The following is a 15946-nucleotide window of genomic DNA, read 5'->3' as shown; positions in this document are numbered from 1 at the left end:
CATCGACATGATGCATCAACACAGTGGTTCTTCCTTTAGTGGCACGGAACACTTGCGGGTACTCCTGCAGTAATGCCGAAAACTCCTGCCTTTCCTCGGGAACTAGTTGAGAAAGCTTAGTCTGGAGATCATTCATGATATCAGGATTCTTCCCCAAACTATCACTCAGGCTCATACTGCATGGGAGAACTTCACTTGCAGACTCGGGTGGAACAGCTACAGTGCAGACTGGGTTATTTTTGTCCCCCCTGTGATATAACTTTAGGATGTTGATGTGACAAAGTTGCTTGTTCTTTCTACAATCTGGTGTGGCGATGACATAGTTGACATCACTGAGTTTCTTCTCCACGAAATAAGGACCACTAAACTTGGCTTGAAGAGGTTGCCCATGCACCGGTAGCAGAATCAAAACCTGATCTCCTGGCTGAAAGTGACGTAACCTGGACTTCTTATCATACCAAGTCTTCATCTTCTCCTGAGCAGCTCCTAAATTTTCTCTCGCCAGCTGTAAAGCAGTGGACAGCCGTTCTTTGAACTTCATCACATACTCCAGCAGGTTGACGTCATCTTCCTCCGACAGCCAGCATTCCTTGAGTAGCTTAAGGGGTCCTCTTACTTCATGGCCAAACAGTAGTTCAAAGGGTGAGAAGCCCAGTGATTCATTTGGAGATTCTCTTGCGGCAAATACAACGAATGGAAGACCTTTATCCCAGTCTTTCTGATGTTCTAAACAGTATTTCTTGAGCATCGATTTGAGTGTTTGATGATATCTCTCCAACGCTCCTTGGGTCTGGGGATGGTAAGCTGAAGACGTGGTCTGGGTGATGCCCAACTCTTTCAGAGACTGCTTGAAAACATTTGACATGAAATTACTTCCCCGGTCTGACTGTACCTCCTTGGGCAGACCAAACTTGGTGAAGAACCCTAGCATTTCCTTAACCACGTTCTTTGCTGAGATATTTCTAAGTGGAATGGCTTCAGGATGACGAGTAGCCATATCATTCAGGGTCAACACATAAGAAAATCCTGAAGAAGTCTTAGGAAGAGGGCCCACAATATCCACCAACACACGGGTGAATGGCGCCTCAAAAGGAGGAATGGGAACTAGAGGTGCAACCTTTTCGGTCTGATTACACTTCCCCACAACTTGACAGGTGTGACAAGACTTACAATACCAGGAAACATCTCTGAAGATACCTGGCCAGTAGAAGTGTTTCAAAATGCATGCCACAGTCTTCCTCACTCCAAGGTGTCCTGCCAAACTGGAATCATGAGCCACTCTAATGATATCCTGCCTACAAACACGAGGGATGACAACTTGATGTACAACCTCCCATTCACAGTCGGCTGATGCTGTTGGGGGTCTCCACTTCCTCATAAGTACTCCTGACTTTATATAATAACAAGTAGAAGCACCAGCTGACTCTTCCTCACTGCAAGCAGAGTTAGCTAGACCTTTCAACTCAGGGTCAGCAATCTGCAACTCAACTAACTCTTGACGAGACAAATTATCAACACTACGGGGTACTGCCTCATCTGATGAGTGGTCCAAATTAGCAAGAAAAGTGTCAGCTAGGATAACATCATCATCATCATTATCCTCTAAGTCACCAGTAACTTTAGACTTAGCCCTAGTGACAGCACATGCAGAGAACACATCAGGGACATCACAATCCTGGGTCGCAGTCACTGGTTCACTAGACAACTGAGGAGATGGACACACTTGACTGCCACCAATATCATTTCCAAGTAAGAAAGTTACACCTGACATTGGGAGTGTCTCAACTAACCCAACCATAACGGAACCATTAACAAAACCAGACTCTAAATTCACTCTGCACGGAGGGACAGAGAAGTAATTATTCCCTACACCTTGTAAGATTACAGTTCCATCGGAGGAATTAACATTAGAGCCTAGAACACTGGTCAACATAAAGGATTGGCAAGCACCTGTATCACGATATATTTTAACTGATTTCCTGTCATTATTGTCCAGAGGACTGACAAAACCATCAGCCATGAAATTAGCACATGAACTCTTGAGAGTGTCACCCACGTTACTGCTCAAAAGAGGAGCTTCATCATGAGAATTTAATTTACCCCTCAAAGTAGGTTCAGTGAACTCAGTTAAAGAATTCTGGGATATCTCAAGGGTGGACACTAGACCAATTGACTGAATATTTAAAGACTCCTTTTTGTTCACCTCACGCTGTCTCCTGAAACATTTCTCGGTAGTATGACCAAGCTTACTACAATAAGTACATTTACTTTTCTGAAATCTAGAGGTGAAGCTGGTATTTACTTCCTGAGAAACATCATCTTTATTCTCTTTCCTGTTACCTGTACTCTGAGTAGAGGCAACGTACTTACTCTCAGCTTTCCTTTTTTCTTTAGAATATCTCTTGTGAGTGAGAACATATTCATCAGCTAAAACTGCAGCATCAGACAAATTATCTATTCTTTTCTCATCAAGATATAGGCTTACATCTATTAATACACCTTTTGAAGTCCTTCAGCAAAATTATCTGCTTAAATTTATCAAATTCAGAATTTACATTCTTAGAATTTAACCACTGCTCTAACAGATCTTCTTTGATTTTTGCACACTCAACATGGGATTGCTTATCTTGCTTATAAGTTGTCCTAAATTTTACTCTATAGGCTTCAGGAACAAGCTCATAGGCCTTAAGAATCAAGCTCTTAACTACATCATAATTATCAGATTGATCCTGAGGCAAAGATGCATAAGTTACTTAAGCTTTACCGGTGAGAACACTCTGTAGGAGTACTGGCCAATACTTTTTGGGCCAATTAAAACCTGTAGCTACCCTCTCAAACAACTGAAAATACTTTGTTAAATCAGATTTATTAAAAGGAGGGACAAGTTTAACATTTTTAGCCACATCAAAATCATCAGAGCTAGATGATCCAGTTCCACCTTGTGCCTGAGCCTGTGCCTGTGCCTCCTGAATACGAGCCTGAGACTCAGCCTCCTTAGCATTTGCCTGAAACTCAGCCTCCTTAGCATTTGCCTGAAACTCAGCCTCCTTAGCATTTGCCTGAAACTCAGCCTCCTTAGCACGAGCCTCCTGCAGGGGTAGGTGTAACTTAGCTATTTCAATCTGCGTTTGCTCATCTGGAGGAGTTACATTAAACAAGCTTTTATTAATCATGTCAACAATTTGATCTTTAGAATGATGAGAGCGAAGAGCAATTCCCAATTGTTGAGCAACAAGATTAAGTTCATTCTTTGTTCTGTTTTCTACATCACACACTGTTTGCACATTTAACAAAAAATCTTTGGCTTCATCAAGAGTAGTAATAGCAGACATCATGAATAAATCACAGTCACAAAATATCAAGCAATATCCTTATGATAATATCCTGAATATCCTGATAAGAGGTCGCCAAATTTATATTACGGAACAGAGAGAGATAATGAACACTTCAAGTGAGAACACTAAAATCACTACTGTCCCGCAAAGTTCCAGGTTCAAAACAAAAGACTTAGGTAAAATTACAAGTTAAAATTTAATGCACAAACTAACAACTAAACATTCAGGACTCATAAGGATAATGTAATGGCAAAACAGGTTACATATATGGTTAACTGCAATAGCCTCTATTAACACGAATTTAGCAAGAACAAATTTATCTAAGTCAGCCCTGATAAATGAGAGAACCGAATAATGCTCAGTTAAAGTAAGATATAATATTATTACAGATACAAAATATTACTAATACTGGCTGACATTAAAAACTTTACATGAATCACAAAAACCCCACCAGGCCCACGAACCAACGCCTCAGGCTATACAGTACAAGAAAAATGGTAATAACACTTATACTCAAATTATACAGCAGCTAGATGACTGGAGACTTCCTGAGCACTCACAAAAATAATAATATACTCTACAGGGGAGGACAGAGATGTGAACAAAATGAGGAGTAGATCTAAGTGGCAACTAATGCAGAGACTGAGCGCATTATATAGGGGGCCGGCAGAGTTTGATTCAACTTGCAAGAAGGACGCGGAAATGAAGGCACAGGGGAGGAAGAGTTGACAGTCCTGCTCTGAACAACAGAAAGAACGACTTACTCTACTATAAGGGGGAGAAGGGGGGAGTGAGGTAGAACACGCAAACCTGGTCACTATGGAAGCCACGTGGCGAATCGTGATCAAACATGCAGCATACTGTACATTAGAATTATACAAAGGATGATGAAATCATAGGCTATGTAACACCTCCCCACAAAGAAAAAGAAATTTACAAAGGAAATTTCTTCTTACTCTAAAACAATCTGTCTAAAGTCTAGATAAGCAATCTGCAATAACATTTTCTTTCCCCTTGACATGTTGTATGTCTAATGAATACTTCTGAAGAAGTAGACTCCATCTTGTCAATCTCTGATTTTTATCTTTAAACTTACTAAGGAATTTCAGTGGGTTATGATCGGTATAAATGACTATGTGGTCAAAACCAGAACACAAATAAAATGAAAAATGCTGTAAACCCAAAATCAAGGCCAAAAGCTCTTTCTCAATAGTTGAGTAGTTCTTTTGAGGTGGAGTGAACTTCTTACTGTAATAAGATACAGGGTGTTCAATACCCTGATCATCCTCTTGCAGCAAAACAGTGTACCCCCTACACAATATGTCTACCCCCGATGTATATATGTCCCCCCCCAATGCATACATGCCCCCACTAAACTTGCTGACCTAGCACCCTTTCCCAGGGCCCCAAGCCTGGGCGAAGGCGTTATTGCATCAGTTCATAGCAGACATTCAAGACTTGCAGACTATTTTGTTGTGAGCTCGTAATAAACTCCTTATCTACCTGTTTGTACACGGAGTTTCTATCACCAAAGTATTGCAAGTTACATTTGGTAGCAGCGGTGTTTCGGACCATCAGATTCTGACCGCCTCCTCCACTATTTAGTGACACCAACAGATACACGACATCTCGCATCTCACAGCCTCACCCCTCCTCAGTGCCTACAGTGGTGTGCTTTCCGGGTATACAAATTCTCTCACCAGTGCTCACCTGTCAAACAACCCCACCCACACACTTGTTCCTGACCGCACGTGTCACCATCGCCGCCCTACGCTCCTGTTGCACCTGTTCCCGACACCTGTTCTGAACTCATCATAAATCCTGCCCCCACGGTGCCACTTATCACTATCTGCCCACTGTCTGCCCACCGCCATTCTCTGCATTTGCAACTCAACAGCTCTACACCTTGCATTGAACCAACATCTGCCCTCACCCCACCACCGGCCCCAACGCCTCCACATTTGGTCTGAATTAGGTGAGCCTCCGACGACCGCTACTCCCTGCTGGTGACTCATTGCAGTGTCTCTTCCCGTCCCGACTGAAGACTCATCCAACATATCGCTCCAGTCTCGTCACCAGCTACTCTCCTCCCCGCCTAGCTGTCTCTCCAGCGCCGCCCAGCCTCGCCCCGCCCCGCCCCGCCCCATCCCCGCCACACCCAGCCACACCTGCACGTCATACATCTCGTCAATCCCGTCTCTACTGTGTAACTATAGTATACCTTACCTTTCTATAAAGATTATCCTCGATTTTCTCCACAGATTGGATCTTTTGTAATTATTCCATCTCATTTCCATTACCCCGTTTTCATCTTCACCTACGTTATTTATTGTCCATCTCATCCTTCGCCTTTTATTTAAACCATCCATCTTCGCACCTTCATTCGTTTTCACACCTACTCGTGTATTCCATTCTCTCATTGTTTTATTATACATTTCCACCTACGTATCCATCTTCATCCTTCATTTCATCTTCCATTGCCGCATTAAATGTCATACTTTCCACGTCACCCGCTTACCGCCAGCCCTCTCGACCAGGAAACATCACCTGATCATACACCGTCTGCCGACTCTATCACGATCACTCATTTACGAAGTGGCAAAGAGTACCACCGCCCTGTACCTGAGACTCCCGTTTCACTTCCCGCAGAACCACTTACTACCCATCCTACACTCGTAAATCCAGATACCTCCTCCTCTACCCCTACCTGTACACTCCCTTCTTCTTCCTCTACTCCTTCCCCTGTCGTTCACTCTCCTGCCTCCCTTCATACCCCGTCTTGCTCGTCCTTCACTACCACTACCTTCTCTCTCTCCCACTCCTCTCCTACCGCCCCTTCTGCACTTCCAGCCATGGCCAACCCTCCACAGTCTATCTATCTCAACGATGCCAATCGTCCCAAATTTACCGGCCAGGACCCAACTTGGGCTGTCTATGATTTCCTCAGAGAAGTCGAAACAGACATCCACAATAGGCAGATCACCGATGAATCGCTCAAAGTAGCCTACCTCATGGGTCGCTTGCACCACGGCAAATCGGACATCGGATCCGCGATCCTTGCAGGACATTTTGATAGCATTCATACCTTTCCTGATTTTCGTATGGAACTCATCAGCCTTTGTTGCCAGCATTCAAATACCGCGTCTCTCATGGGATTCATTAATCTCCTAAACCAACTAGATAAGGACTTGCGAGTCCCAGCGCAACATGCCAAGCTCCACAAAGCTGCCGCCGCCATGAAAGCAACTAGTAGCGAGATGCTCCAATTACTGGTAGGCACGAAATGGTTAGAAGACAAAAATGGCGTTCCAATGCTTTCACTCACCAACTTTTCTGACTTAATGGGTTACCTGAGATTCCTTCACTGGCTTACTCCTAAACAGCGAGAGCTAGCCTTGCACATCGGTTTCAATCCAGGAGATAAAATGATTCAGGTCACTAAAGCCATTCATGAAAGAACCGGTTCGAACTACACGCGTCAGGGCACCACCCAACCCTTGGCCTCCTCAGTTTGTCACACCTCCACTACCCCAGACCAATCTCGCTCCCGTCCCACCACACGCGGCGGACCTGCCACGCATCGTTCTCCTACCGCAGGTCGTGATCAATCTAGCGCCCGACGGAACAGACAATCTTCGATTCTTTGCTGGCACTGTGGTCATCCTGGACATCGAGCATCCAGTTGCGACCGTACATACAGACGTCCTCACTCCCAAACCAGACAGCGTACGCCTTCCCGCTCACGTTATCCAAAATGCAAATACCACAAATTCAGCACGACTCACACCACTGGGACATGTCGTTACCTCAACCGCCAACAGTCAGGGGAAGCGCCGCGCCCATATCGGACCAATACCACGTAGAACCAGAGACCCAATCCCCCATCCGCCATGTAGGTCCCATAACATCCTCGGGTTTAGTCATTCTCGGATGCAGTCATGACATACCAACGTCATTCTTCTTGGACACAGGATCTATAGTAAATCTGATCTCCGACAATTCCTTACATCTTATTCATCGACATCACAACCACGTCAGTTTCCTAGAACCACCAGACATTCGCCTATGTTGTGTCGAAGGCTCTGAGTTTAAGGTTAAGGGAAGAGCCAACCATGAAGTCAAACTACATAGAGATTTGCCCCCTATCCCAATTGAATTTCATGTCATTAATGACTTGCAGTATCCTGCAGATGCCCTTATTGGTTTCTCCACCATGGCACAACACTCCATTGCATTATTACCTGCTTGTGGTAGTATAGACATTTCCGGATTCCCGGTTTAAAGTATGGAATGTCCCCGTCCTGTTCTTACAATCAAATCAGTCCTTCAAGTACCCCCGTCCCTCTCACTACCAAAAAGTCCAACCCAGCCCAAACCACCACTATCATCATCTGAGAATACAGAGATCATTCCTTTACTGACTGCGAGCAAGGACATAAATTCCTCAATGTCTACTGATACATCATCTCAGCCTTCGGACGTGGCTCTTACCTCCTCTCCCGACAACACTATCGCTGACTCAGACATGTCTCAGTTACCTACCTCACACAGTGTGAATGATCTTCTCCAACACGCAGAGACGAAACGTGCAGTAACGAATACGTGCACAATTTTGTTACCGCATGAGTTCACCAAAGTCTCTGTTTGTGTTGCCGGTGCGAAAGAAGGAGTGGATGTACTAACACTACCTGAGACGTGTTGTGTGAATGGCTTGACTTATGAGTCAGCATGGTGTACAGTCTTAGAGGACAGTTTATGTTACCTGTACTTGCTCAATGTCACAAATGCTCCACTAAAACTTAAAAGTGGTGTAAAGATTGGAGACTTCCTGGTATACCCAGCGCCTGTAAAGGTGTGCCAGGATTCCTCAATTCCTACTATTCAGACTGGTGATTGTACGCCAATCGGTGTATGTACTATTAACTCTACGGGATCTGTGCCGACATATTCACCCGATATGCTCTCACATCTCACTTGCACAGATTTCCCAGAAAATACGCCTCAACTCCTCGACCTTCTGACCTCGTACAGAAACGTGGTTGCCTTACCCGGTGAACCGATGGGTAGAACAGACCTTGTCAAACATACGATTGAACTACTACCAGGAACTCAGCCGATTTACATACCAGCGTATCGATTTCCTCACAGCCAGAGAATGCAGACAGATCAAATGATACAGAACATGTTAGACCAGGACATTATTGAGCCCTCCGTCAGTCCATGGAATAGCCCACTTTTCTTAGTACCAAAGAAGGACGGCAACTTTAGACCAGTAGACAACTATCGTAAGGTCAATTCTGTCACCGTTCCAGACCGTTTCCCGTTACCCGTCCTCACTGATTTGCTAGAATCCCTTGGTGAAAATAACGTAGTCTTTTCATCTTTAGACCTCCTCAGCGGGTAATGGCAGGTCGAAATGGAAGAATCCTCTCGCCCAGTTCCAGCCTTTAGCACCCCTTCCGGACATTTTCAGTTTAAGAGACTCCCTTTGGTCTGAGAAATGCTCCTTCCGTGTTCATGTGACATATCCATTCAGTCTTCAGCGGTATGATGGGACACTCTCTTTTTGCTTACCTAGATGATATAATTGTTGTGAGTAAATCCATCCCTGACCATTTCACCAAGCTCCAGCAAGTCTTTGAACGCCTCCAACTCGCAGGCCTGAAAATCAATCTCAGTAAATGTGACTTCCTGCGAAAGAAAATCAAATTCCTAGGCCATGTCGTAGATGCACAAGGCATTCATACTAATGAGGATAAAACTAAGGCGATTATTAACTTTCCAGAACCTACCACTACCGAAGCTGTACGAAGTTTCCTGGGCCTCAGTGGCTATTATCGTAGATTCATACAAGGCTACGCAAAGATCGCCGCTCCTCTGACCCACTTACTCCAGCAGAATGTGCCCTTTGTTTGGACTAACGACCAGTCACAGGCTTTCCAAAAGCTAAAGACAGCTCTTGTAAATGCCCCTGTTCTAGCGTTCCCTGATTATACCACACCCTTCCTTCTCTGCACAGACGCCTCAGGCACTGGACTTGGTGCCGTTTTGATGCAACTCGATGAAGCATCAAGGAAGCGCGTAATAGCGTATGCTAGTCGCACCCTTACAACCGCTGAAAGTAACTACAGTGTCACAGATCTCGAAGCGCTAGCGGTAGTCTGGTCCTTGAAACATTTCAGAGATATAGTCTATGGTTATCCAGTGCATATCCAAACAGACCACCTTCCACTATGTGATTTGTTCAAGAACCGCAACCTAACAGGTAGGTTAGCTAGATGGTCCGTCATCATCCAAGACTTTAATCCCACTTTTCAATATGTACCAGGCAAGCTGAATGTAGTCACAGACGCACTCTCACGTCACGTAGCAGCAGCTACAACATCACTGCAGCCTGAAGTAACTGAAAACACTACTCTAACGTCAGAAGTTGTTTGAAACTTTCAGCGCCAAGACCCCATATGGTCCAAAGTCATTTATTTCCTAGAATCTGGCAATGCCTCGACCTTACCTACTCTGCCAGTATCACTAGATGAGTTCATGCTAGAAGATGATCTCTTGTACAGGAAAACACTACTAACAGGCAAAGACATGCCCAATCGCGAAGTACGCCAACTTGTTGTCCCCACTGCCCTGATACCAAAGATTCTTCACATTGTTCATAATACCCCTCAAGCTTCCCATCTGGGTAAAGACCGATGCTTGCGCCAAGCACGTCTCAAATACTATTGGCCAACCATGCGCCACGATATCAATGCCCACTGTGACTCTTGCCTCTCCTGCCACCGCCACAAAGGATCAACCGGCTTACCTGCACCTCTCTTACAATACCCAAACCCGTCACGACCATGGGAAACTGTCTCAATCGATCTCTTAAAACTACCTCTCACGGAATCCGGTGCTGAGTACTTGTTCGTAGCGGTCGACCACTTCTCCTGCTACTGTGTCCTCGTACCCCTCTCCGACAAGACCGAGAAGAGCGTTGCACGTGCCTTTGTAGATCACGTAATTTGCCCGTTCAGTACCCCTCATACCATTCTTACTGACAACGGTACGGAGTTCAACAATAGCCTTCTAGATGAGATCTGTCGCCGCTTTCGTATCAGTAAGTGCAATGTCATGCCTAACCATCCGGCTTCCAATGGCCTTGTAGAACGCCACAACTGAAAAATCTTAGAGTGCCTCTGACATCTAGGCTCCCATAGTTCGTCCTGGGATGACTGGATTCCCCAAGTGGCATCCTCAATCAATAGCTCCATCAATGCATCCATTGCTGAATCTCCCTTCTTCGTCCTCTTTGGTTTTGACAAGAACCTCCCATACTCTCTCTTATCCTCAAAGCCAGAACCCAACTACAACATGGATGATTATGTTAAACTAAAATTGGCCAACTTCCAGACAATCCACCAGTATGTCCAATCCACTTTGGCTTCCTCTCAGGAGGACATGCTGCAGCGCCAACATAAATCCGCCTCTCCTATCACTATCAATGTAGGCGATCTTGTCTTTGCTCATTCCCATATGCGTTCCTCTAAGTTGGATGACAAATTTACAGGGCCCCACCGCATCCTCACTCAACAAGGCAACAAATTTCACCTCCAGGACCTGTCCACTAAGGACACCAGATGGATCCACGTCGATGACTTAAAGCGAGCACCCCGTGGCCTCGTGTTGGAAGAGTCACTTACGCAACCTCCTGACCCCCCCTTCCCTTCCACACATCCCTCAATCTACTTTGTCTCCACCTATCCCTCAGTCTCCTTCATCTCCACCTCCACCTGCTCATTCATCAACCAATCAATATCGGTCCAAACTGCGCTCTGCCCATCAACCTCTTCAAGACCTCCCCCATTAACTCTACCCTGATTTTTTAGGTACGATGTTAGCGATCTCCCTGCTGACAGTGCTGACCCTCCTGGGGTCTGGGTCAGGTCAGGACGATGGTGGAGTACGTCCCGTGGCCTTGGTCGGCTCAGGAGGCGAGGTAATGCTTATCGAAGAAATAGCCTCATTGCGCTATGATCTTGCGCCCCTGGCCGACGTAGCCATTGCCCTACCTGCCTACGTGCACCAGCTCCACGGAATCAAGACCTATCTCACGGCCATCATGGGGACACACAACCCAAATGAGTATCTCTATAACCTTTTCCTACCACTCTCCTGGCAATTGCAATACATAAGTAACAGATTCACTGAGCTCAATGACACATTTTCCATTCAGACACCCGTTGGTCGTTCTCGTGTGAAACGAGGTCTCTTCGACTTCGGTGGTGAGATTCTGAGTGGCTTGTTTGGCGTTGGTACAGCCTGTGACATTTCTGGCTTCAAATCTGATCTCACTCAGTTAGCTTCAGCTCTAGAATCCCAATGCCGAGTCATTAAAATCCAACACACTATGTTACAGAAGCTCACGACCCACCTAAATGAAGTCAAGTCCACTCTAAACAACTTCACCGATATCTTACAACGCCACCTTTCAGATCTCAACGTTAACTCTCAGTTCTTCTACCTCAAACTCAACATGGATAATCTCCAACTGGCCATTGACTCTCTCCTGTCTCAAGTCTCTACCTTGGTTCGTATCCTGGTCGATGCTATAAATGGACGTGTCACTGCCGCCTTAGTACCTGTCTCAGCTCTCCGTTCTGTCCTGGAATGGGCTCACTCCACCTTCGGTCTATCCCCAGTCCTCCCCTACTCCTCCCTCGAATATTATTATCCTGTTCTCGAAGCCACTCTTCTCACCACATACGTCGTTGTCCATATTCCTCTCCGTTCTGCCATAACCTTTACCCTTTTCCACATCATTCCCTTCCCTTTCCACCTCAACAACTCCTTGTTACAAGTATCTGTTCCTTCAGAATATTTTCTCCTCTCCCATGATCATCTTTCAGTTGCCTTCCTTTCTTCCACAGACCTCCAGAAATGTTCCTCCCTTACTCCGACCTCTCGCCTCTGTGCTGCCCACCTTTTCGCTATCTTCCCTAGCAGTCCTACACCCTGTGAGTCTGCTTTAGTTCGCAACCATTCCATCTACTCGGCCTGTTCTTTTGTCCCAGCTCCTGAACTCCCGGTCCACCATGCTCACCTCAACCACGTCCAGTACTTCTTCTTTGCTGTTCCCATCTCTGTCACAATCATGTGTCCTGGTTCTTCGGTTCGATCCGTCCCCGCTAGTGGTCTCTACAAAGCACCAGACTATTGTACCGTCAAATCAGAGTCCGTCATCACTTACACCACTTGCTATCACCAAGCTGTCCGTACACACTCCTATGACATCTTTCAACCAATCGACATGCCTTCCACCCTACCATCTGCCAACATTACCGTCACCTCCCCTAACTTGCGCATGCTAACATTCCTCAATGACAGTGATTTCATTATGGATCAATTTTCTCTGGCCTTCAGCCGTTCCTGGGTTCATCCAACAGTTGTGTTTCCCCCTATGGTTATCACTTTCATAGGTTTTCTACTCATCATATGTGCAGTGCATTGTTGTGTCAGAAAAATGGGACGTCGACTCCAGGAAATCAGAGTCGCTCCAGGCATAGTACGCCCTACACACGACGTAGAAACTCCCTGTACTTAGTGCCCTCACATTCAGTGACTACCAACGCCATCTGACAACCAAACTGTGAACAGAACTCTGCCTACTAGAAAATGATGGTATTTCTTTAATGCATTACTGAGTGACAGTGTATCCTACAGAAAAAAAAAAAAAAAAAGAACGAACAACAATAGAACTCTCATATCTACTCCTTGTTTATCGTGTATCACACTATTATTGTATAATCCCCATTATATCTATGTATACCTTCGACCCTTACTGGACACATCCCTATTAATCCTTGTATATCTTATCTGTATATATCCTTCTAATTCCCTCCCCTCAACATGGCCATGTCTCCCCTACTGCCCCTGTATCATCCTTATCCCTTGTACAAACCTCCCCAACCTTGCCTTAGTAATATAATCAAACACCATATCACTCCTGGTGTCAGGAGACACCATCTCAGCTACCCGGGGGAGTAGTGTACCCCCTCCACAATATGTCTACCCCCAATGTATGTATGTCCCCCCTCAATGCATACATGCCCCCACTAAACTTGCTGACCTAGCACGCTTTCCCAGGGCCCCAAGCCTGGGCGAAGGCGTTATTGCGTCAGTTCATAGCAGACATTCAAGACGGGCAGACTATTTTGTTGTGAGCTCGTAATAAACTCCTTATCTAGCTGTTTGTACACGGAGTTTCTATCACGAAAGTATTGCAAGTTACAACAGCCCCAGCTCCTGTATCACTTGCGTCAACAGCCATCTTAAAAGGCTTAGCAAAATTTGGAGTAGCAAGCACTGGCTGACTTAATAGGATAGCTTTAAGTTTACTGAAAGAGGATTCACAGTTATCGGTCCAGACAAATTTAACTCCCTTTTTCAGTAGGTCTGTAAGTGGTCATACAAGAATTGAAAAGTTAAGAACAAATCTCCTGTAATAACCTACCATTTCCAAAAATCTTTGTAGCTCTTTCCTACTTTTAGGTCTGGGAAGATCACTTATAACCTGAACCTTAGCTCCTGGTGGTGCAACGTGTCCATCACCAATTACGTGCCCAAGGTACTGAAATTTAGCTTGACCAAACTCACACTTTGATAAATTAGCTACAAGATTAGCCTGAACCAAATGCTCAAGAAATTTACTGACATGGCATAGGTGATCTTTCCAGTTGTCACTGAAGATTAATACATCATCAATATAAACAACACACCCTGCCAAACCCTCTGTTACAACATTCATGAGCTTCTGAAAAGTGGCTGGTGCATTCTTCATACCATATGGCATTACAGAACATGCAAAAGTCTTTCCTGGTGTTACGAAACATGAGATCTCCCTAGCACGTTCAGTCATAGGTACTTGCCAGTATCCCTTTAACAAATCAAAGTTACTTATGTACCTAGCCTTTCGGATCTTGTCTATGCAATCTTCCACGCGAGGGAGAGGGTAAGTGTCTTTTTGGGTTATCTGATTAACACGTCTGTAGTCGATGCAAAGCCGCTGTGACCCACCTGGCTTAGGGACTAGAGTGACAGGAGAGCTCCACTCGCTCTGACAGGGCTCATTTATCTTGTGGTCCAACAGGTAGCCAAGCTCCTTCAGGATGAGAGGAACTTTCACTGGGTTCACACGGTAAGGAGGCAGTTTAATTGGCTTTGCGTCTCCAACATCGACATCATGCATCAACACAGTGGTTCTTCCTTTAGTGGCACGGAACACTTGCGGGTACTCCTGCAGTAATGCCGAAAACTCCTGCCTTTCCTCGGGAGCTAGATGAGAAAGCTTAGTCTGGAGATCATTCATGATATCAGGATTCTTCCCCAAACTATCACTCAGGCTCATACTGCATGGGAGAACTTCACTTGCAGACTCGGGTGGAACAGCTACAGTGCAGACTGGGTTATTTTTGTCCCGCCTGTGATATAACTTTAGCATGTTGATGTGACAAAGTTGCTTGTTCTTTCTACGATCTGGTGTGGCGATGACATAGTTGACATCACTGAGTTTCTTCTCCACGAAATAAGGACCACTAAACTTGGCTTGAAGAGGTTGCCCATGCACCGGTAGCAGAATCAAAACCTGATCTCCTGGCTGAAAGTGGCGTAACCTGGACTTCTTATCATACCAAGTCTTCATCTTCTCCTGAGCAGCTCCTAAATTCTCTCTCGCCAGCTGTAAAGCAGTGGACAGCCGTTCTTTGAACTTCATCACATACTCCAGCAGGTTGACGTCATCTTCCTCCGACAGCCAGCATTCCTTGAGTAGCTTAAGGGGTCCTCTTACTTCATGGCCAAACAGTAGTTCAAAGGGTGAGAAGCCCAGTGATTCATTTGGAGTTTCTCTTGCGGCAAATACAACGAATGGAAAACCTTTATCCCAGTCTTTCTGAAGTTCTAAACAGTATTTCCTGAGCATCGATTTGAGTGTTTGATGATATCTCTCCAACGCTCCTTGGGTCTGGGGATGGTAAGCTGAAGACGTGATCTGGGTGATGCCCAACTCTTTCAGAGACTGCTTGAAAACATTTGCCATGAAATTACTTCCCCGGTCTGACTGTACCTCCTTGGGCAGACCAAACTTGGTGAAGAACCCTAGCATTTCCTTAACCACGTTCTTTGCTGAGATATTTCTAAGTGGAATGGCTTCAGGATAACGAGTAGCCATATCATTCAGGGTCAACACATAAGAAAATCCTGAAGAAGTCTTAGGAAGAGGGCCCACAATATCCACCAACACACGGGTGAATGGCGCCTCAAAAGGAGGAATGGGAACTAGAGGTGCAACCTTTTCGGTCTGATTACACTTCCCCACAACTTGACAGGTGTGACAAGACTTACAATACCAGGAAACATCTCTGAAGATACCTGGCCAGTAGAAGTGTTTCAAAATGCATGCCACAGTCTTCCTCACTCCAAGGTGTCCTGCCAAACTGGAATCATGAGCCACTCTAATGATATCCTGCCTACAAACACGAGGGATGACAACTTGATGTACAACCTCCCATTCACAGTCGGCTGATGCTGTTGGGGGTCTCCACTTCCTCATAAGTACTCCTGACTTT

The sequence above is a fragment of the Coenobita brevimanus genome, chromosome 37 (assembly GCF_032717465.1).
Source record: "Coenobita brevimanus isolate Jiangsu-jjx chromosome 37, ASM3271746v2, whole genome shotgun sequence".
Classification (NCBI taxonomy): Eukaryota; Metazoa; Arthropoda; class Malacostraca; order Decapoda; family Coenobitidae; genus Coenobita; species Coenobita brevimanus.
This window is presented reverse-complemented; position numbering follows the sequence as displayed.